Consider the following 22,955-nt stretch of genomic DNA (forward strand, 5'->3'; position numbering starts at 1 on the left):
TCTGTTTTTCGGACTTAGTTGAAGATCTGATTATATTTTAGGTCAAATTTATGCAGAAATACAGAAAATTTTGAAGGGTTCAAAGTAAACTTTTTCTCACCACTGCAAATCTAACCCCAGTCCTGTTATTTTATACCTATAAAATGCCTTCTGCTTCTCCTTAATTCCTTATCTCACTACTCAACCACCCTGGCCTCTTTTTGCATCTAGTTTTACACCTCGTACTTACTCTGCACCTTCCGACACATTTGCTCCTTTGAAGGTTTCCTCATTTCTCTGATGCTGATTGTCCTATTGTTAGCTTCTCCCAATATACATCAACCACTTCACTCCTCACACCCTCAAAGTTTACCTTCATGATATCCTTTCATAGCCTTACTCTGTCATCCAAAACTTTAACTCTTAACAGAATCATTGCACACACAATGTTTTGGTCACTTTTTGATCCGAAATGCTCCTCTCCCTCCACCTCCTCCACCAGATTGGGATCATAACTTTAAAGCAGGTCTAACACTGCACTCCCCTAGTGGGCTTATTTTACAAAACTGGGTGATAAAGCAATCCAGGATTAAAATCCTGATATCCTCATCTGCTATGCCCTGTCCCTGTTCCTGGACCCAATCTATCCCTGGCAAGTTAAAATCCCCCCATAATCAATACTCTTCCTTTACTAACCACATAACCTCCTGGATTATTCATGTACTCCTTCCTCCTCTTCCTTCACACCAGGAGCCCTATAAAAGCATCCTACCAGTATCTTACTGTTTTCACCCTCTAATCCCTACCCATACAGAGTTCTCAGCATTACCCCTCCTTAAAATTCCCTGCTGTCTTTTGCCCAGATTGCTACTCCTCCTCTTGTTTTATCCTTCCAATCACACCGACACACCTTGTAGCCTTCCTAATCTTGTTCTTCCATTTCCTCTCCTCCTTATACCATGTCCTCACTGTTTGCAACTATATTGCACTCCTCTGCCATCTATACTTTAGCTTCAAGCTCTTCCATCTTATTATTTACTCTCTTGTCATTGGTATAGAATATGTTCAATCCTCTTCCCTTCCTGGAAATTCTGTTTTCTTGCCTGGCCTTACTAATCACAATTACATTATCAGTTTCTTCCCCACAGCTTCCTAACCTTCCACTGACTAAAAAAGCTTGAATACCTTTCTTCAATTCCCAACACAAACCTTGCTAACCCCCTTTCTATTTAGCATGTGGAGATACTCCTGAAAAACACTCCCTTTGTCCCTGAAAATGATTCCCACTGTTTATTAAATGCAAAACCTTCCTCCCTACACCATTCTTCCCACGATTATTGTCATCTTTCGTTCTGCTCAAAATTACCTCCACCACCGAAGGTGAAGGTGGTTTTGTTTTCACTTTTTGTTTGATGAGTTACTTAGTAAAATGGAACATTTTTCAAGTATATTGGAAAGTCAGATTTTGTTTATTCTGTCTGTTTGTCTGTCTGTCTGTTTGTCTGTTTGTCTGTCTGTTTGAGCTGTTCAGGGAGCTGAGGCATAGAATTCTGTACAAGTGCACCAAGGGTGGACAAGGAGGTCGGACGTGCGAGGAATCTGTGAGGGGGTAGTGTGCATCAACTATGGTCAAGTGATTCTCGTCCTGCTTACAGGGGAATTCGCACATTGTGTCCCTCCAAGTCCATCCCTCGGTGTACTGTAGTTAGAGCAGAGAGTGGTAGGCTCTTGACAGAGGAGTCCGAAGTGGAAGGCCCGCTGGGTCAGTTACTTTGAGCGGTTGTACCAGGCTGATCCACCAGCTGTTGAGATGGATGTTTGGGGGTGTTACAATCCCTATTGCTGAGCGTCCAATCAACTGTGGCCCACCTTTGTTTGTGGAAACACAGGCTGCGGTGATCCAAGTAGCTGTGTCAAGCTCCTGGGGATCTGTGGCATCCATGCTGAACTTCACTCAAGGCTGGTGGAAATGCTGCACTCATGTCATTGCATGCAATTATGTGCTCTGCCTGTAGCACAGACATCATCCCAACCGACTGGAAGAGGGGCCTTGTGGTCCTTTTCTGGAAAGGGAAGGCAATCGCTAAGATTGCAACAACTACCGAGGTGTGACGCTGCTCTCAGTGCCGGGCAAGGTCTTTGCTCGGATTATCCTTGAAAGGGTCTGCCACCACCTGCTTGAGCACCAAGGTCCAGAGCAGTCAGGCTTTACACCAAAGAGGCTGCAACGATTGACCGTATCCTTGCTCTTCGGGTCCTCGTACCAAATGCAGAGACGACAGTTTTGGTAGGGGCCGCTTGCAGCTTATGTGTTGATCTCTGTGAAGAATTTGATTCAGTGAATCAGGATGCCCTGTGGAGGATTCTTGATCTTCGTGGGGTGCACACGCCGCAAAACTTATCAATCTTAAGTCAATGACATACCAGCTGTCCTTTCTGGTATATAAAGTCATAACCACCCCCAATAGTACAAATAACCATCTATGAGCAGTACACAAAAACAAATCGCACCCCCTCTGTTTGATTGTTGTGCACATGACCTGGACCCTGGGTAATACCAACACATTTGCATTATATTATTCCCTCTTACCGGTTTCTGCAGAAAGACCAATATAGGTTTTTCACAGTTATGCTCTTTTTGGACTTGGAAAATATCACATCAGCAGGGACATGGATAACGAAGCAATTCTCAATTTTGTTTCTTGTTTTAACTTCAATATGAATAATAATTGCAATTTTTTATTGTGATGTTGACCGAGCTTACGATATACTTGACAATGTGGTTGAGAAAATGTCGTGGTAATTGTAGCTCAGGAGTATGGAATTGTAGAAAAATAATATTTAAAATGGTTTCACTACACAGAAAGAACGCCCTATTATGTATTTACACGAACAAAAGTCCGGTAAAACACATGACGGGCAACTTTTCTGTATTTTCACACTATTCAACTTCTTTTTTTGCAAACTTGGGCTAAAATCTAAATTATGCACAAAAACCATTTTCATTGTTATTACACAATCTGATCGGAGTGGTGACCCATCCAGGATTGTGTACAATATAGCCGAGGAAACTGCTTAGGCAGCACCAACACTCTGCAGAGTATGGTCCCAAATGGATGGATGGATCACACAATCTAGAAAAAATACCAACCCATCAGTTCACGCTGACAGGAGTATTGGGGGGGGGGGGTAAGAAGGAGGGTATGGAGATCGAGACTAGGTGTGGGAGCGAGGAGGGTGGGGGAAGAGAGGCAGCATGGAGGAGGGGAAAGAAGTGTGAGGGTGGAAGGCAGCCTGAGGGGAAGGGCAAGGGAAGGCAGCATGAGGAGGGTCCATCCGGACATAACCACCATCTGGACACATCCGGAAATAACCTCTGTCCAGACATAACCACCGTCCAGATACGTTCGGAGACAGAAAGAAAGAGAAAGGTGTGGGAAGATGCTGCACTGTGTATTTAATTAGGAGGAGGTGGAGTGAGAATGGGGCAAAGAAAGAGTGGTGGGGTAGTGAAGGTAGTGGGGGTAGGGTGTGAGTTAGCAGAGAATATGTTATACTTTATGCCAACACACACACACACACACACACACACACACACACACACACACACACACACACACACACACACACACACACACACACACACACACACGTGGATACTTTGGAGACCTGGGCTGGGAGCATTTAAAACCCATGCTATCGACTCTGCGTAGAAGGTCTGCTGCTCTCCATATGCATGCATGCTCGTACAGAGGGGAAGGGAGAGGTGTGTGGGAGGTGTGGGAGGTGTGGGAGAGAGGTGTGAGAGGGGGGGGAGGGAGGTGAGAGGGGAAGAGGTGAGAGAGGGAGGGTGAGAGGTGAGGTGAGAGAGGGGGAGAGAGTGAGAGAGGGGGAGAGGTGAGAGAGAGGGAGAGGTGAGGAGGGGAGAGGTGAGGGAGAGGGAGAGAGGTGAGGAGAGGGGGAGAGGTGAGGAGAGAGGGGAGAGGTGAGGAGAGGTGGGGAGAGGTGGGGAGAGGTGGGGAGAGGTGTGAGAGGTGTGAGAGGTGTGAGGTGTGAGAGGGGTAGAGAGGTGAGAGGGGGTAGAGAGGTGAGAGGGGGAGGGAGGTGAGAGGAGGGGAGAGAGGTGACGGGGGGGGAGAGGTGAGAGGGGGGAGAGGTGAGAGAGGGGAGAGGTGTGAGAGGTGAGAGAGGTGTGAGGGGGAGAGGTGTGAGAGGGGGGAGAGGTGTGAGAGGGGAGAGGTGTGAGAGGGGGAGAGGTGTGAGAGGGGGTAGAGGTGTGAGAGGGGGAGAGGTGTGAGAGGGGGGAGAGGTGTGAGAGGGGGAGAGAGGTGAGAGAGGGGAGAGAGGTGAGAGGGGGAGAGAGGTGAGAGGGGGAGAGAGGTGAGAGAGGTGAGAGAGGTGTGAGAGGTGAGAGGTGTGAGAGGTGTGAGAGGTGTGAGAGGTGTGAGAGGTGTGAGAGGTGAGAGAGGTGAGAGAAGGGAGAGAGGGAAGAGGAGGAGAGAGAGGGGAGAGAGGGGAGAGAGGGAGAGAGGGGAGAGAGGGGAGAGAGAGGGGAGAGGGGTGAGAGGGGAGAGAGGGGAGAGAGGGGTGAGAGAGGTGAGGGATTCCGGCAGATATGACGCTCAGTTTAACGTCCATCCAAGACTTGGCACACACATTGATGAATCACCCAGCCTGTGAAACACTGGGATGACAGTTTATAGCTGGGTCGGGATTACTTACTATAATTCATGGAATGGTGTGTGTGTGTTTGTTTGTTTGTTTGTTACACTACTCCTTTTTCAGTTCTGAGACAATTACATCCATACTTGCTACAGAGGACCAGCATGACCAAAATTAATGTATCGCAGTGTAGGGGTAATTTTTTTATCTTTGCCAATGGTCTTCGGGGTGGGGGTGGGGGGTGCTGGGGGGGTGGAAGGTGAGGATGCAAATTCTTTATGTAAATGTGTATTGTGTAGCACCACCTCCAGGTGGGGAGGGTATTTTTCTACAAGTTTCCACCATTTCCAGTACAATATTCCTGTCTCCACGTTTTCCAGTGCAGTGAGGTGTCTTGCATTATAAGTAGTACGTAGGTATGTTGCTTCATGCATGTAACCCAGGTTATTATTTGTGCCTATACAGAGCTGTCAGTTGCCTATACACCGCCCAAATAAAGGTATGCGTCAGAAGAACGTGTTGTATGTCTGGAACGAGACGTCATGGAAAAGTAATACATAAAGGATCCACAACCTCCATAGGACTCCACAGAGTATCGTCATTCGCACGATCCTCTCCGATCTCAAACAAGGAAATGAGGCCATTTTGGGCTTTGGCACATCGTTACAGTGTTCTCCTGAACCCTCGTGCCTGCAAGTTCTGGTCGCTTCCCCATTCGACTCAAGTACACCGCGGGGTCCACCCAAACGCCCCTCCTAAACTTCCAAACGATATAGGCTCTGCCGTTGTGTACCTCTCAATAATGCATCTATCAACTGTTAGCACTCATCCCATCTTCTGTTGCCTTCATAAAATCACCATTGTGGCGAAGGGGGCTGGGAGGCGGAGTGGGTCGCGGAGTGCGAAATTACTATTTGACTAATTACATCTCCTCCAGCGGTGATTAAAACTCGAGTGTAAGGATTAAAAATTGGAATTCCTAAACTCTGCGCGTCTTGCGTTCTCGGAGAGTGTTGATCATGATCTCGGAGAGCACGGGATAGGTCGCGGGTTTCGAGGAGGAAAAAGTACATCGCAAAGCAACGATCTCGACACGTCGTCCCGTGTGTTCACAAACGGTTACAAGTCGGAATTTAATTGTCGAAGCATTTAGCATTCGGTCTCGCTCAATGAGGAATTGCAGGGATCGCATGCGGCGGCTCTGGCTGGCGCAGAGCTGCGTTGAACTTGATGTATGTCTTTAAATCGCTCGGAATCCTCGGCCTGACCTCATCATTCAGCAACGCCAAGCGTCTGTTTTCACCCGAGCAGGCTTGGAAAGAGTCTTAGGAGCGGCTTTCAATCATTCGGCAGCGAGTGCGGCTCTTCTGATCCCCACTCGACCCGAGCCTTGCCTCCAGAGATCCTGGTTCACAAACGTATTGCTTTAACTCGCCAATTCGCATCCAGCTCACGTTGAGACGGGGTGGTGGGCTGGTGGCCATGAAATGTTAATAATAAACGACTGACAAATGTATGTAATCGTCGAGTGCTGGTAGAGCTGCGTGTAGTCCTGACATCGTCCCAAGAGGTACCCAAACACGCTTGCCACCGAGACTCCGGCAGAACCTGGAGAACGAGCCAAGAGCCTCGAGAGTGAGTCTTTGCTCTGCACAGGTACATAATGACACCATCTTGCGCATGGCTGCCTGTGATGTATCAATTCGTGGGGACCGTTTACAGCAAAAGTCTTGTAGTGTCTGTCTCCTGCCACCGGCTTCACCATGGGGACCTGTTTGCTTCAACCATGCATAGACTATTTTATTTTTATTTTGCATACAAAATTGAGGCTCATGGAACAACAGGTCGACAAAGGATATAAAGCCAATGCAGTGACAATAGGGCCACAGTTGCATAGAACTTGCTTGGGAATGAACGAAGAGGAAAACAGATAGCTGGGTGGGTTGGAAACAGAACCTGGATTTTGGTCGTTTGACCAAATGGGGATTTTACTGGAAGAATGGATATGTCCTAGTTGAGCTGGAGCTGGAGAGCTGGAGCTGGAGCTGGAGATATGAGCTGGGAGAGCATCAGAGGGCTGAAGGAGAGTAGTGAGAGCTCGACTGCAAGGAGAAGTGGTTAGAAAAGAAAGGAACAAGTAGCGCAACATTCAAAGTACACTGCCCCCATGCCAAATAAATAAATCAATAACAATCCTCCACCTTCGGTGCCTGGCGATGCTGCCTTGCGGCACATGGAGACGGAATTGGGAGGGAGCGATGTACAATAATTGATTAATTGCAGAATTAAAATAAATAAGTATTCGTAAAATAATTGATTTCTAAATCAATTGCCGAATAGCATACCTAAACCACCACTATTTCATCCGAATCTGTAACTTTTGAAAATTAAATAATTAATCGAAAAATGAATAACTAATCGATTAATTCATTAATCGATAAATCAAAAATACCATTTATAGCCAAATCACATGGTCACTGTCATGTCCAAATATGATCTTACCAGCTCAAAATATGCCTGCGATATTAGCAGGATGAGAAATAAAATAAATAAGTCATTAATAAATCGATAATATATAATTAAGTAATAAAAATAACATTTTTGCTAAAGCAGATCTTCACTTTTGTCCCAAATTTCGGCTTACGAGCTCAGAGGACGGCTGAGATATCGCCGGACAAGCAAGAAAGAAAATAATTAATTGATTAATGAATTAACAAGCCGGTAGGCGACGAGGGATTTGCTAGGATCGAAGCGCTGGATATGATGCTTTTCATTCTGACCGATCCACCGACGAAGATTCATTGCCAAGACGTATTGGTTGACGTACAATTGTTTCTCTGCCTGGCAAGATTTTTCCTATTGCGTATTTTGCCAACTGGCACTCCTCATAAAAAATGATGGTAAATAGACACCCTATTTTTGAAGGACTATCATTTGAAAAATAAAACCTAAATCAAAAATCGGCTCGAGTAAAATTTTTTTAAATATCTCAAAGTGTTTAATTCCGAAGTCTCATTTCTCCACATTCAAAACTGTAGGACAAGTATTGAAAATAGTGAACGTGCGGTTTTTCAGCCGCTGGATAGCAACAGGTGGTTGCTTAGCAACGAAACTCAAACGCGCACATTCCCAGCTCATATGGCACCTGTTCACCAAGTTTCATCGAAATCGGTTTGCTGGTTTGTGCTGTGGAGCCTCACGTTGCAGACACACACACACACACACACACACACACACACACACACACACACACACATACACACACACACACACACACGGAAAACCCGATAATAAGGGATATCTAGGGAATCCAATAAATAAATCTGAAATTCTCTATAGCCAAATCACTTAGTCACTGTCATGTCTAAATATGAGCTTCCAAGCTCAAAAGGTACCTGAAATATTCTGCAGATGAGAAATAATATAAATAAGTAATTAATAAATCGATAATAAGTCATTAATCAATAAATTGATGAATCTAAAAATATAAAATTACATTTTTGCCAAAGCACATCTTCACTTTTGTCCCCAAATTTCAGCTTCCTAGCTCAAAGGATGGCTGAGATATCGCCCGAAAAAACAAGAAAACAAACAAACTAGAAAACAAGAAAACCAAGAGTGAAAACCAAGCACTCCCTTCCTTCAGTGCCCGGTGATGATGTCATGCATTACCTGAATATGGCATTGGGAAGGGGATGTACAACAAACAAGAAAACGTCGTGTAGAGCACGATACTTGCAAAATCCATACAACAAATTTGACCTCAAAAATAATTGGTGGTTAAATTCAATGAACAAATATGCCACTCCTCTTCAAATTTTTCGTCCACAGCCTGATGGAGTACTCCTCTCCCCTCTGGGATGGTGCTCCTGCCTCTCACATATCTCGGCTTCACGGTGTGGAAACCAAGGCATTTCAGATCATTGGTATCTCCCGCAGTGAAGCTGAGTCTTTGTGCCTCTCACTCTCTCACTGCAGACAGGTTGGTGGTCTTTCTGTCTTCTACAGTCTCCTCTCTGGTCTCGACCCCCTGCTCTGTCTGCAATATGTCCCTCCATATTTCCGCAGGGTGCTCAAGGTCTGCTAGCAACCCACTTCTGGTAAAACTACCAAAATCAAGAATCACTGCTCACATTCACTCTTTTGTTCCTCTCTTTTCCCACCTCTGAAACAAACTCCCACACCCTCGTCAATCCTACTCCTCCCTCCAGGTCTTCAAAACAGCCGTTCACCACAATCTCATATCTTCCTCCCATCCAAAACCTTGATATTTTCTACCCCTGCTAATCCACCTGAAACGCACATGCTTCAAATTTCCTGCTTTCCTTCCTGAAAGTCCCTGTAGTGTCCATCTTGTTTACCCCATGTACCCTGCCCCATCCCTCTCCCTTCCACATATCTTATAATGTCTCTGTTCCCCACACTTTTGTGCTTCCCTCACCCACCCCTTTTTGTCTCCTGCTCCCCTTGTTATATGTTTTGTGTGTTAGCTCTCATACAAGCTTCCACAATGTATACAAAAAAACACATCAACAATTCATCTTTTAAGGGTCACATTCACATTGATATTGATCTCATCACAACATTAACAAACCTAAACATCCATTCTGATGACATTATACCACAGTCAGTAATATGTCAACACCAAAACAAAATAAAACAAATAATCGCATTCATTATTTACTAATTTCCATTTCACCAGGACAGGAATTTTTGCAGAATTCTTGAATCTTATCTTGCAGTGTATCAACAACAGCAGCAAAACTTTGCAGGGAGTTCTGGTTGGTGTTTTGAGGTCACTCAAATAATTTTGTCCCGGAACAACGTGATCAGTTTGATGAATTTCAAGAAGCTGTCAAGGGTCTTTCAGAAACAGAAGAGCATGTTGTGGAATGACATCGAGTTCCTCATTATAATGTCCATCAGCAGCTACTTGACTATGGTCATGTAGAAGAAGCTGCGGCTGTGCTGATACCAATGGAGGCTTTTCGTACCAAGGCATTTTCAGCAGTGGATCGACAGGGTTTTGGTTTTTTTCTGGAAGATCAGCTAGCCGCCTACAGCAAAGTATATGATCTGTTTGGGTTCTTTATAAACTGCCCAACAATGGATCCGACCTATGAAAAATGTGTCTAAAACGCTGGTACACGTCGAATACGGTATGGGTAAGTTGTGTATACGTTAACAGCAAGCTGAAAAACGATGAAGTACACTGTCATATTTTCGTGGTACGTCTAGTACGTCGTGAAATTTCAAGCATGCTGAAAATTTTACGACGTACTCGCCGTATGGCTCACACGTTCCGCTACGCTGGGAATAAGTTGTAGGCACGATATGCAATCGTTGGCACACGTCGACACAAGTTCCTTGTAAGTTACTCCTAAGTCGAAACACGTCGAGGTAATTGAAATGAAAACGAGAGAAGAACCTTCAGAGTGTAGGTTTTATTCCATTTGATTGGAGCCGCTTCTACGGGCACACCAGGGAATACAGGCGCAGCAAGGAGTACATAAGCAGTAAGGTATACACGCGCAACTAATCACCGCAAAATAAATCAGTCTAAGCACGGAGTCCGATATACTCTCAATTCTCACCATTCAACGAGCACCAAGTGAACCGCCGCCGTGAATGCCCCTGGGACAATCACCCCCGACCGTGCCGAACCTCAGCTTTATCTCTTCCGTGCTCGAGCCGTGCAACATGTGATCACACGTCATGACCTTCAATTCACCACATTCTCCCCGTCTTTAAAATGTAACTAGAGGCCCAACTAACGCACCATGATTACTTCAGCGCTACAGGAGTATACATTTCAAGCAACGCGAACTATCTAAACTACAGAAGCATACATGCCAAGCAGTGAGGATTATTTTGAGTTGTAGGAGCATGGTAATGAGCATCGATATATTATGTAACGAGCATATAGGAGCATGAGCATCGAGGATGCCGATAATCCCCTTTACAGATTGAGTCGGCGAGGGGGTATTATTCGTCGACCTCTCCGGGAGTAGATGGCGGTTTCACTTGAGGAAGGCTTCCGATCCTCTTGGTGAGCCTCAACTCGTGCCGGAGATGACTCCCCGATCGCTCTCGGGTGGAACGCGGCAGCTCCGTCGTCACCCTTCTCGGGTGGAGTCCCTGGGGGGGGAACACCTGGGGAGGGGATGTCAGAGGGAGGAGTGCCAGATGGTGGTGTACCTGCGGGAGGAGTACCTGAGGGAGCCAAATGGCGAACCGACACAGTGGTCTCCCTGCCATCCGGGAGCCTGACATGAGCATACTCTGGATTAGTATCGATGAGTTTGACCTCTTCCACCATGGGTTCATACTTGCTTTGTCGTACCGGGCGTTTCATGAACACTGTTCCAGGATGGGTTAGCCAGTGGGGCACCGATTGGCCGTCAACATAACGTCGTTGGTGAGTAAACATTCGTTCGTGAGGAGTTGCATTGGTGGACGTGCAGAGCAAAGAGCGTATGGAATTCAGAGCGTCGAGAAGGGTAACCTCCCACCGCTCGGGGCCCAGTCCTCTTGATTTCAACGCCAGAGTTACGGCTTTCCAAATAACTCCATTATATCGTTCCACCTGCCCATTACCCTGTGGGTTGTAACCCGTCGTTCGACTAGTTGCTATGCCGTGCTCTAATAGGAATTGTTTTAGCCCGGCCGACATGAAACACGGCCCTCTGTCTGAATGTATGTACGAAGGTTTCCCAAACATAGCGAAGAGGTCAGACAGACATTTCACGACAGTGCCCAAGGTCATATCCGAGCACGGAAATGCGAAAGGGAACCTTGAATATTCATCAACAACAGTGAATATGTATCTGTTGTCTGTCTCGGTCGGCAGGGGCCCTTTGAAGTCAATGTTTAGTCTCTCGAAGGGAGAAGTGGCCTTGATCAGTCTGCCAGAAGCCACGCCATAGAATCTGGGTTTTAGTTCAGCACAAACAGGGCATGAAGCATTCATTTGTTTAATATCCTCGATAGAATAGGGAAGGTTTTGTCTGCGTGCGAAATGTGCCATTCTGGTTACCCCCGGGTGGCACAGAGACACATGGAGGTCTTGCAAAGCCCGACTGATTGTCGCCGAACAGTAGACCCGAAAGAAGGTGTCTGCAGCAGGGTTTTCCCTCCCAGGCCGGTAGACTATGTCGTAACTATAGCAATCTAGGTCTATCCGCCATCTCATAATTTTTTCATTCTTAATTTTCCCGTTATTTTTCCCATCAAACATGAATGCCACGGATCGTTGGTCCGTAACGAGCGTGAAGTGGTTTCCCAGTAAATAATGTCTCCATTTCCGCAGCGCTTCGACGATGGCGTACGCTTCCTTCTCTATCGCCGAGTGTCTCTGCTCGCTTCCAGAGAGAGTTCTCGAGAAGAACGCGACCGGCCGCCCAGACTGATTAAGCATAGCAGCTATCGCGTGATCTGAAGCATCTGTTTCCACCACGAAGGGCACTGAGCTATCGATCGATAATACCACGGAATTACTGATATCATCTTTGAGGTTGTGGAAAGCTGTTACAACAGCGGCATCTGGTGGAAAGTTTTTGCAATGCACTAGGGGATGTATTTTCTCGGAGTATTGCGAAATCCATCTCGCATAGTAAGCGAACATGCCGATCACCCGGCGCATTGTCTGCAGGTCCTGAGGTGGGGGTAGCTCACGAAGTGGACGCAATCGTTCAGGATCAGGCTTAATCGTGCCGTCGGCTATCGTGTAGCCGAGAAGGTCAATTGACCTTGCCGAGAATACGCATTTCTCGTAGTTGAGAGTCAGATTATATTTTCTAGCAATGCTCAAGAATCTGTCCAGATTCATGTCATGTTCCCCCTGATCCCTACCGCACACTGTGACATTGTCCACGTAAACAAAAGTGTCTTTGAGGTTTTCATCTGAGATGATGTCGTCCATAACTCGTTGGAAGCAAGCTACTCCATTCGTGACACCGAATGGAATCCTCCTGAATTGGTAGAGGCGTCTACCTGCCTGGAATGCGGTGTAAGGTTTGTCTTCCTCTCGGATGGGAATTTGATGATAGGCGCTTCGCAAATCGATGGTGCTGAATATCTTATAATTGGCCACGCGTTCGACCATCTCGTCTATGCGCGGCAAAGGGTAGGCATCGAGTTGGGTGAAATGATTGACCGTTTGGGAATAATCGACAACCATTCGTTTCTTATGATTCTGGTTGGCGGTGACCAACACCTGTGCGCGCCATGGCGAATCGCTCGGTTCTATAATTCCCTCCTCCAGTAATCGCTTGGTTTCCGAAGTGATGAAATTCATGTCAGCAGTGGTATATCGCCGCGATTTGATCGCTATCGGTTTACAGACCGGCGACAAGTTAGCAAACAGCTGGGGGGACGTTACCTCTGCGGTGGTCAAAGCATTTAAAATTAGACGAGGTTTGCTTCCTCCAAAGGGTATTTCGACGCTCGTGTGCTGCTTGAGGACATTATGACCCAGAATTACGTCTGCGCATAAATCACGAAGCACCAGTACCCTTACATCCCGATGCGTGTACCCTTTTACGTCCAATTCAACATTGCAGTACCCTCGTACGCGGGACTGTAGTGATGTGGCGGCCATGCATACCGTATTGTCTGTCGGGTGGATTATCCATTTCCTGCCCTTCACTAGTGAGCTGTTGACGAAAATTTCAGAGCTACCGGTATCAATCAGTGCCTCAGCCATATGCCCGTTAATTCGTACGTTGATGATAGCCTTGGATAGATTCCCCGGTGAGGCTGCAGTTAGTTTCTTTTGTGAGTAGAGAGCCGCAGAAGTGGGTTTATTTCTCCTTAGAGTAGATTTACATACCCTGGCATAATGCCCTTTCTTGTCACAATTCATGCATGTGGCATCTCTGGCGGGGCATTTGTGGCGTCGGTGTCTTTTGTACCCACCAAAGAAGCATTTACCAACCGGAGTAGCAGCTGAGGAGTTTGACGAGGTCTGGGTATCCGACTCCTCGGGTTTTTCTCCATCCCCTATGTCAGGCTGTGTCTGCGTCTGTGGGGTTCCTTGAGTTTCCACCGTAGCAGCGTTCATTAGCAGCATCGGTGTCCCAAATGACTCAGATTGCTGCTGAGCCGTATCCATTGCTCGAGCCTGGTCGGCTACCTTTTCAAGAGTGGGTTGCGCTTTCTCCAGTAAGCGTTGCCGTATGTGGGCTGATCTAAGTCCTTGGATAAATGCCTCCTGGGTCGCTTCATTTCGGTGTTCCTCGGCGTTTACGGCCTGGAAGCTGCCGTCTTTTCCCAGCTGTTTCAGAGCTTGCAGGAACTGATCGATTGTCTCCCCGGCTGCTTGCTTGCGTGTGTTGAGAAGATGTCGTATGTATACCTCGTTCTTGCGCTTCACGTAGAGCGCCTGCTTCACGTCGATCGCTGCTTCGTATGTGTCGCACTCCGAGAAGAGCCTGTATACGCTGGGCGAGACATGATTCACAAGGGCGGCCAATTTGTCAGCTCCCTCTTCGATGATGGTCAGATAGTGTGAGAAGGAACGGAACCAATGCGACCATTTCATTTCTGAGTCAGTCGCGTTTGGATCTGCGTCGAACCTCTCCGGTTTGTAGATCTTGTCCATCGTTGGTTGAGAGAGCCGAGAAAACCAAATGGAATAAATTGAAATGAAAACGAGAGATGAACCTTCAGAGTGTAGGCTTTATTCCATTTGATTGGAGCCGCTTCTACGGGCACACCAGGGAATACAGACGCAGCAAGGAGTACATAAGCAGTAAGGTACACACGCGCAACTAATCACCGCAAAATAAATCAGTATAAGCACGGAGTCCGATATACTCTCAATTCTCACCATTCAACGAGCACCAAGTGAACCGCCGCCGTGAAACGAAAATGCCCCTGGGACAATCACCCCCGACCGTGCCGAACCTCAGCTTTATCTCTTCCGTGCTCGAGCCGTGCGACATGTGATCACATGTCACGACCTTCAATTCAACACAGTAATGTTTAGCATACCCGAAACAAATTTTCTCCGTCAAGGCACATTTTCTTTTTTCTCCTTGGCTCTGTGAAGGCACGTGACGAAATATCTGAAGTTTTTGTTGTTGTTGTTGTTGTTGTTGTTGTTGTTGTTGTTTTTAATTTCCATTTTTTTTTATTCTATCACGAATTTTAAAATATATTCGGACATTTGCTTTTAAGTTTCGACGTCGACGTGACAATATCCTCAAACAGAAAATATTCACAGAGGAGGAACTACGAATAAGACATGAGCAAACTGAAGAGGCCATCGGACGTGACGTAATGCACGTGACGAAATATCGGAAGTTATTGTTGTTGTTTTTTTTTAACGCTGCCAATACGCCATTATACGGTAGCTGTAAATTAGAAACACATTCAGTAAGTTCTGTGGTCGTCCAGAAAAAGTCAATCAAATATGTCTACATATGTCCATATGCGTTGGAGGTACGTTACACATAGGTTCAAATCACGTTACTCATAGGTTAGAAATAAGTTTTGGGTACGCAAAGCATTACCTCGACATGTTTCGACTTATGAGGAACTTACAAGTAACGTGCCTCGAAGTGTGTCAACGATCATGTAACGTGCCTACAACACGTTACTCATAGTTTATAAATAAGTTTCGGGTACGCTAATCATTACCTCGACGTGTTTCGACTTATGAGTAATTTACAAGTAACGTGTGTCGACGTGTGTCAACGATCACATAACGTGCCTACAACTTATGGCCAGCATAGCGGAACGTGTGAGTCATCCGCTGGCATACGTCGTAAAATTTCAAGCATGCTAAAATTTGAGGACAACCGCAAAGTACAAGGATGAAAGCCAGCATACTATGACGTATGGCAGTGTTTTTCAGCGTGTTCTTAATGTTATCAAAACTTACCCATAACGTATTCGACGTGTGCCGGCGTTTTAGACAAATTTTTCATAAGTCGGCATATGCTGGCTAAATCGTCAAGGTGTGACAGCACAAGATTGTGAGATTTTCCAAGATTAAAGGACACGCTCCATTTATAACAAGAAAAAGAGTAATCAGAGATTGCAGACCCTCACCAGGACTTGTTTCGTATCGTGCATTTTGTGTGGTGTTTGTGTACTGGTGTGTTACGTAATTAATAAGAGACATAACTAGAACTGCCACTTTATAACTGCAGGCAGTGATGACCGGGTACCAAGACATCCCACTTTGATGCAACCCCTCTCTGATCAGACACCTGACCCTGGCCCATGACGTTTATTATTATTCTTAATTCAGAATTGGATTGAAATAAATTCAATTCAAATCAAATGGAAGCCCAAATAGGTACAGTTCTGTATTGGAGTCATCAGAAGGAACCCAAACAAGCATGGTCGTCGATTGCTTTTGAAAAGTGGGGGGGGGGGAGGGGGGGCGACATTGCATGTCCAGACCACGAAGCCCACTTCGTGCGGCATGGACACAGCAAGTCTACCCTTGCAAATTCTTGATTTTATACGCTCGTTGACAAGCTGCCTTCTGATCACACAAATCCCTTAAATTAATCTGACCATCTATCGACCATCTTTTTATCAAATGTAAGCAGACGGAGCGAAATTAATTAAACATTAATCATACACATTTCAAAGTTTCAAATGTCATCAAAGAAATATATATATATATATATATATATATATATATATATATATATATATATATATATATATATATATATATATATATATATATATATATAGCCTGGTGTTGGCGCAGTGGTTAGGGCAGCGGCTTGGGATCCAAAAGGTCCTGAGTTCAAGCCGAATTAATACACCAGGGTGTTGACTCAGCCTGTCATCCTTCCGAGGTCGGCGAAATGAGTACCAGTGTACTGGGCCGGTGTATACCCCGGTTAAAATAGGTGTACCATATCCCTGTGTTGTAAGAGGCGACCAGGGTTGCGTCAGGAAGGGCATCCGGCGTAAAACATGTGCCACATCACTATGCGGATCATACGGATGATCTGCTGTGGCGACCCCGAACGGGAGCAGCCGAAAGAAGAAGAAATATATGTGTGTATATATATATATATATATATATATATATATATATATATATATATATATATATATATATATATATATATATATAATTGTTTATCAAGCCTCCTTCTCACGACCCTTGAACTGATTCACTAAACATAAACTGAAAACGAGACTGACATACAAATTGATATTACATGAGTCTGGTCAACTTACCTTAAAACTTGCCAAAAAATATGAACCCTCTTGTCTGCCGATCCAGTTAAAAACTTTGTTGCAATGTCTTGGGGGTCAAGTGCAGTCAGACGATCTTGGTGAACATGACAGATCATGAGATGGTTGATGCGTTGTTGGGTCATTGTGGAACGTAACCAAGTCTTCATACGTCTGAGTGCGCTGAATGACCGTTCAGCTTCGCATGAACTTGCTGGGGAAACCAATAGAAGCCTAAGCAAACGTTCTACCTGTGGGAACATTCGACACCATGTCGACGAATATCTTACGGTAATCCTCAACAGATGAACCACTGAACTGGTTACGAAAGAAGCCATGTTCTTGCTCTAGGGAATCCAACAGTTTGGGATATTTGTGGACTATTTGTGGTTTGAATGACCCAGACAGGAGCATTTCACCCAAGTCCCTATACTCCATGAGGTCATTTGATGTGAAGAACTCGTTCAAGTTCTCAGATGCGCTGTCGATGACTTTGAAAAATTCAACTCTGTATACCTCCTCTGCAGAATTGGCAGTGTACTCCTGCGTGCCTCCATGAAGTCCCTTCGGAAGCTTGCACTTACGAGGGAGGGTCACTGGATCTAGTTGGCACTGCTGGAGCTTCTGTTGTGCTGTTTCGAAAACCTCCTTAAACGTCTGGTCGGTACGGAGAGATTGGAGATTCTGTGCAGTTACCTTTGCAGCAGTAAGCATACCAGAGATGGTAACTTGTGAACCCTGAAGTGCCTTATTGAGGTATTCAAGGGATTGGAGAAAGGGCAATGATGCAAACAAACCGAGAAAACACTTTCCTGATGAAAGACAGCTTCGAATACCGTTGGCTCGCGATGCCGTGTTCGTACCAAAGTCATCACTTGCTTGTTGAAGGGAATCCAGTACCGCTTCATAGTTATCCAATATCAATTTCATGGCAGGAGAACGAGTTAACCAACGCGTCGGGCAAATTGGCCTCAGGCATGTAGGGCAAGGAGTGTCAGCATCGTCAGCGTGGATATTCAAGTACAGATGCTTGAATTTTCCAGAGTTGTTGTAGATGTTGCTGAGTACCTGGACATAATCAAGGGCGTCTCTTATGAACGGTGCAGTTTGTAGGGCTTTGGATGCAAGAGTTGGGTGACATGAGCTCCACAGTGAACATAATTGGCCAGCGGTTCTGGTTTTTTTTAGCTGTGCTTGACAGCCCTTGTACTTTCCGGATATGTTGCTTGCCTCATTGTAAGTCTGTGCTCTAAGGTGTTCAATAGGGAGTTGACACCGAATTAGGACAACCTGAAGCATCTTACAAAGTGATACTCCTGTTGTTGACGATACTTGGTAGAGGCCGATGAGATCTTCCTGAACATCAAAGGAATCCGTCACATAGCACACACACACCGACTCCTGCTCATTACCCTGAATATCTTGTGTTCCATCAGTTACGGGTCCGAACTGAGTGGACATTTCATTCACGTTACTGCAGATATTTCTGAGGATGGCATGACTCATCAACTGTAGAATTTCGTTCTGAATTTCTCCACTTGTGAACGTCCTTCCTTGACAGCCACGTCTTGATGTTTATATCATCCTCGGCCCGCAACTGTAAGAGCATTTTGAAATTCCCTTCAGAGGCATCCTTCCCACGAATTGCAAAACCTTGTCGGACTAAATATTGCAGTGAGGTGATAATCTTCAGAAGTGCTGACCGTGCAGATCTTTGCTCTTCTCGCAGTTTTCTGCTCAGCTGCACATGGACACCAGGTTGACTTCTGCAACATTTCAGATTTTCAGAGGAAAGCCTATGTGTGTTTGATCGTCCGTGTTGTCTGAATTTTTCTGTAGCCATTTTCCAGTTACGAAAGCCCTTTGAGACAAATGAGTCTTCTGCACAGTGGGCAAGTTCGGTAAGTTTTTTTCACGAGAAGCGTCCGTACAGGTGTGACAGAGTACACCGCCGATGCTCTGATCAAAATGAAGCCACAGAAAATCTTTGAACCACTGTTGCTGAAACTTCAACTTTCGGTTTGGCATTATTTGGACTGGGATACAACTGACATCATGAGGTTGAAAAGGCTGATCTGGGAAATTATGCCGAGTACTCGCACATGCACCCTTTTCTGCCATCTTCTCCTTAGAATCGTCCACCTCTTTCTGGGAACTTGATTACTCCAGGAGAGTGGTCAGGGATGTGCGACTTGATGCTGTCGCGAAAAACTGATATCCATATCCTCTATGAAACGAGAAGGAAATTACATTTCAGTTGAATAAATTTTGACATGTGAATTATAAGGGTTATTTTTGCGTAACAGGGCATTTTTAAGGTCAGCTTACTTTTGGCTAGGTCACTATACCTCCAGGCACAATGTTGACATGTGATAAGCTTTGCATAGCACGTGTATTACTAAAAGAGCACCGATACGAGTTCAATTCTTAATTTAGCATTCCATTACTCGCTTAGTTCCCGGCTATGCGCTTATTACTTTTGGTTAGGGTCAGGTACCCTGGTACTCTATTACCTGGGATTATTAATATTCATAATTTTATTTAATCTGCATTTAATTAACCAATAAGCAAAAGTTAAGTGAGATGATAATGATATTATTGGTTCATAGTTAGCGTCATCGTTAAAGATTGTGTTCTTGATTTGCATGCCATCAAAAGGGTTCACCAAAGGAATGAGCTAAAATCAGTTGTAATGTGAACATTTATTGGACTCGCTATATATACGAGATATCCCTTATTGTCGGGTTTTCCGTGTGTGTGTGTGTGTGTATGTGTGTGTCTGTGTGTGTGTGTGTGGGTGTGTGTGTGTGTGTGTGTGTGTGTGTGTGTGTGTGTGTGTGTGTGTGTGTGTGTGTGTGTGTGTGTGTGTGTGTGTGTGTGTGTGCGCGCGCGCGCAACGCGAGGCTCCACAGCACGAACCAGCGAACCGATTTCGATGAAACTTTGCCAAGAGGTGGAATATATACTGGGAATGTGCGCGTTTGAATTTCGTTGCCCAGCAACCACCCGTTGCTGTGCAACGGCCGAAAAAACCGCGTACAGTATTTTCAATACTTGTCCTTCAGTTTTGAATGTAGAGAAACGAGACTTCGGAATTAAACACTTTGAGATATTTAGAAAATTTTACTCGAGCCGATTTTTGATTGAGGTTTTATTTTTCAAATGGTAGTCCTTCAAAAATCGGGTGTCTATTTACCGTCATTTTTTTATGAGGAGTGCCAGTTGGCAAAATACGCAATAGGAAAAATCTTGCCAGGCAGAGGAACAATTGTATGTGAACCAATAGGTCTTGGCAATGAATCTTCGTCGGTGGATCGGTCAGAATGAAAAGCATCGTATCCAGCGCTTCGATCCTAGCGGAACCCTCGTCGCCTACCGGCTTGTGTAATTATTTACCTCTCACAAACCACGAGACCAGGAGACGAGGGATTAAGATCTGTTGCCGTCCGGACGTGCACTCTCTTCTTTCCAATTATTGTGCATAGTTTGTTGATTTGTAAATACGTTCATTTCCACGAGTGCGTGCCCGTACGTGCAATTTTTTTTTTTTTAAACACAACTTTGAAACCGTGTGCCTTTGTTTAAGTATAGTGCGTGCCCGTACGTTTTGTTTAAGTATAGTGCGGTATAAGTTAGAAAGGTGAAATAAACCATTTTTGGTCGCTAAAGGACCCAGAACCATTGTGGGGTCGACATGGTGAAGAAGACGCTGATAATCCTCTATTTTATTTTCAACGCTGCATTTAAAATCTCTAATTTAATCATTCCAAATCACACAGATTAATGAGACACCTTATTCTGTCGGTCTATCCTTCGTCTTTGTCCTCGTGCAAACGGGAAATTATTCGGATGATGGCGGACGAGAAATTCCTTCCGGAACGTTATTTTTCCTTGTAAAAATTGCAAGCCGCGGCAAAGGTACTAAGCCTAAGCCTTTTTTAATCGGATTTTCGAGGTAATCTCATTACTACCCTGTAGATAATGTATAATCCGAGAACAGAATTCAAAAATAATTTTCCGTTCGTTTGTCCGAACCGCTGAGGTGAATTTTGCATATTTTTCAACAGCTACCTTTTAAAATCTATAATTTAATCCTCATAAGTCCGACGACCGAATGATACATCTCGTTTTGTAGGTCAAAACCTCCCCCAAGTCCAAGTACCGATGAAAAAATTATTTACATTAACCGCCGCTAAAGCGAGTGAATCAGCGCATTTTATTTTATGTTTCCCAAGTATTCAAAGCTAATTTAGTCGCCAAAATACCCACTTTCCTTCGATTTTTTTCACCCGGTTTTCAACGTTGGGATTTAGGCCACTGTTATCGACTGCGAAATATGAAAACAGAATTACAAAATATCTTTCCGTTCGTTCGTGCGAGCCGGTAGAGTGAAACCGCGTCATCCTGCACAGGCTCCACCATCTCAATCAGCATACCAGACCGCGAAATCTTTTATTGGCTTATAACTCGACGGTGCAAAGTCACAAAATTTAAACACACACATCATCGTGCAGGTAATACTATCAGGCATCCGGCGATATAAGTTAGAAAGGTGAAATAAACTATTTTGGTCGCTAAAGGGGCCCCGAGCCGTTGCGGCCTAACACTATCCGAGGCGTGGCGCTCTGGGCCATGAAGCCGCGATTTGTTTAAACACTCATAAAATGACGACACAAAGTCCGAAAACGTCCCAACATACCTCAAAATGTCCACGTTCCCTGTTAGTGGATGAACAATCCAACGCTTGGCGAATTCTGCTTCGCAATGATAGGAAGAGCCGACATCGAAGGATCAAAAAGCGACGTCGCTATGGACGCTTGGCTGGTGGGAGACCGTGGCTTGGGAAGCACGGATTCTCAATGTTGAATTGTTAACCTATCATCTTTAATAGAACTATAATAGACCAATAAAACTTTAATAGAGATTTATAATTTTATTCTTGTATTTGAGGAGCATCTCGGCCTGGTTGTACTAGAGCAGCTCGTTTTGTGTTACGTAACTTACGTTCAATGAAAAAGTGGGGGGGGGGGACAATCGATATGTTGTCCCCCCCCTTGATAAAAAGTGGGGGGGACATGTCCCCCCATCCCCCACCAATCGACGCCCATACAAACAAGTAAAAAGCAAAGATAAAGTCATCATGAGGAACCTGGATAGGATTCACATTTCAGCTGCTGCTCCTCTCTCTTCAACCCCATCCAGGTGGAGCCAAGTGAGCCTTATTCAAAAAAAAAATAATAATGAGAAAAAAAATCAAAAATAACCCAGATCAAAAAAAAAACAATTCTGGCTGCCAAACCATGTATCTGATCAGGTTGAAATACATCTATATTCGCCATTACTATTAGATCATCATTGTCAAGTTTCACATTGATCGATGAAGCAGTTCAAGAGAAAAAAATTTTGAAAAAGATTTTCACTCAATCCAATATGGCTGCCACACCATGCAACCTATCAATTATTCGTGAATACCCTGGTATTCCCAAAGCTTGGGGAACATTTTCGTCAGGCTTTCCCTCTATCTGTTCAGACGATCTGGAGAAGAGCTTTTTTGGGTTTTAGGATAAATCCAATGTGGCTGCCAAACCATGTGACCTATGATGTCATATGTATGAACATTTTATTCCTCATAAATATATGGTCATGAGTTTGGGGAAGGGTTCGTCACACTCCACATGTTTCGGTTTACCCACCGATCACATCACGTGCCTTATGGTTGAATGGTTTGCATTTATCACTTTGGAGTAGCTTGTGAAGACTCGATATATTCAATTTCATTTGAAAGCGTCATTAAATAAACTCAGGCGGCATCAAAATGTGAAAACTTGAATACTTTTGCAGGCCGGTTTGGGTTACATGTAAGTTTAAAGGACAGCCAGCTTATCATCCCATCAGATAGTTGTTGTAAATTGCAGTGAGTGTTTGAGTGTTGAAGCAGTTCATAATGGCTCTGGTTATCGCTCAGAGCAGGGGGGGGGGGGGGATGAATGACCTTTTTGCTTTTATTCCCTTCGACCAACAGCTAAAGGACCACCTGTCCCCACGAATTTTACGACGAGCATGACACCATGCACCTTTCCACATCGTATGTGGTTTATGTCAAT

The 22,955-nt window shown here is 44.9% G+C and overlaps 1 long non-coding RNA gene across 1 annotated transcript in view; it reads left to right on the plus strand.

Moving 5' to 3' along the window:
• Positions 1–6,170: 6,170 nt before the first annotated feature.
• LOC147026763 (uncharacterized) overlaps positions 6,171–22,955 on the plus strand; it is an 86,390-nt gene continuing 69,605 nt past the window's right edge. The window contains exon 1 of the long non-coding RNA XR_015058496.1: positions 6,171–6,297. This is a non-coding gene — a long non-coding RNA (uncharacterized LOC147026763). The remainder of the gene's footprint in view (positions 6,298–22,955) is intronic.

Source organism: Eptatretus burgeri, chromosome 5 (genome assembly GCF_056783735.1).
Source record: "Eptatretus burgeri isolate ZD-2024b chromosome 5, Ebu_testis_v1, whole genome shotgun sequence".
In the NCBI taxonomy this organism is placed as follows: Eukaryota; Metazoa; Chordata; class Myxini; order Myxiniformes; family Myxinidae; genus Eptatretus; species Eptatretus burgeri.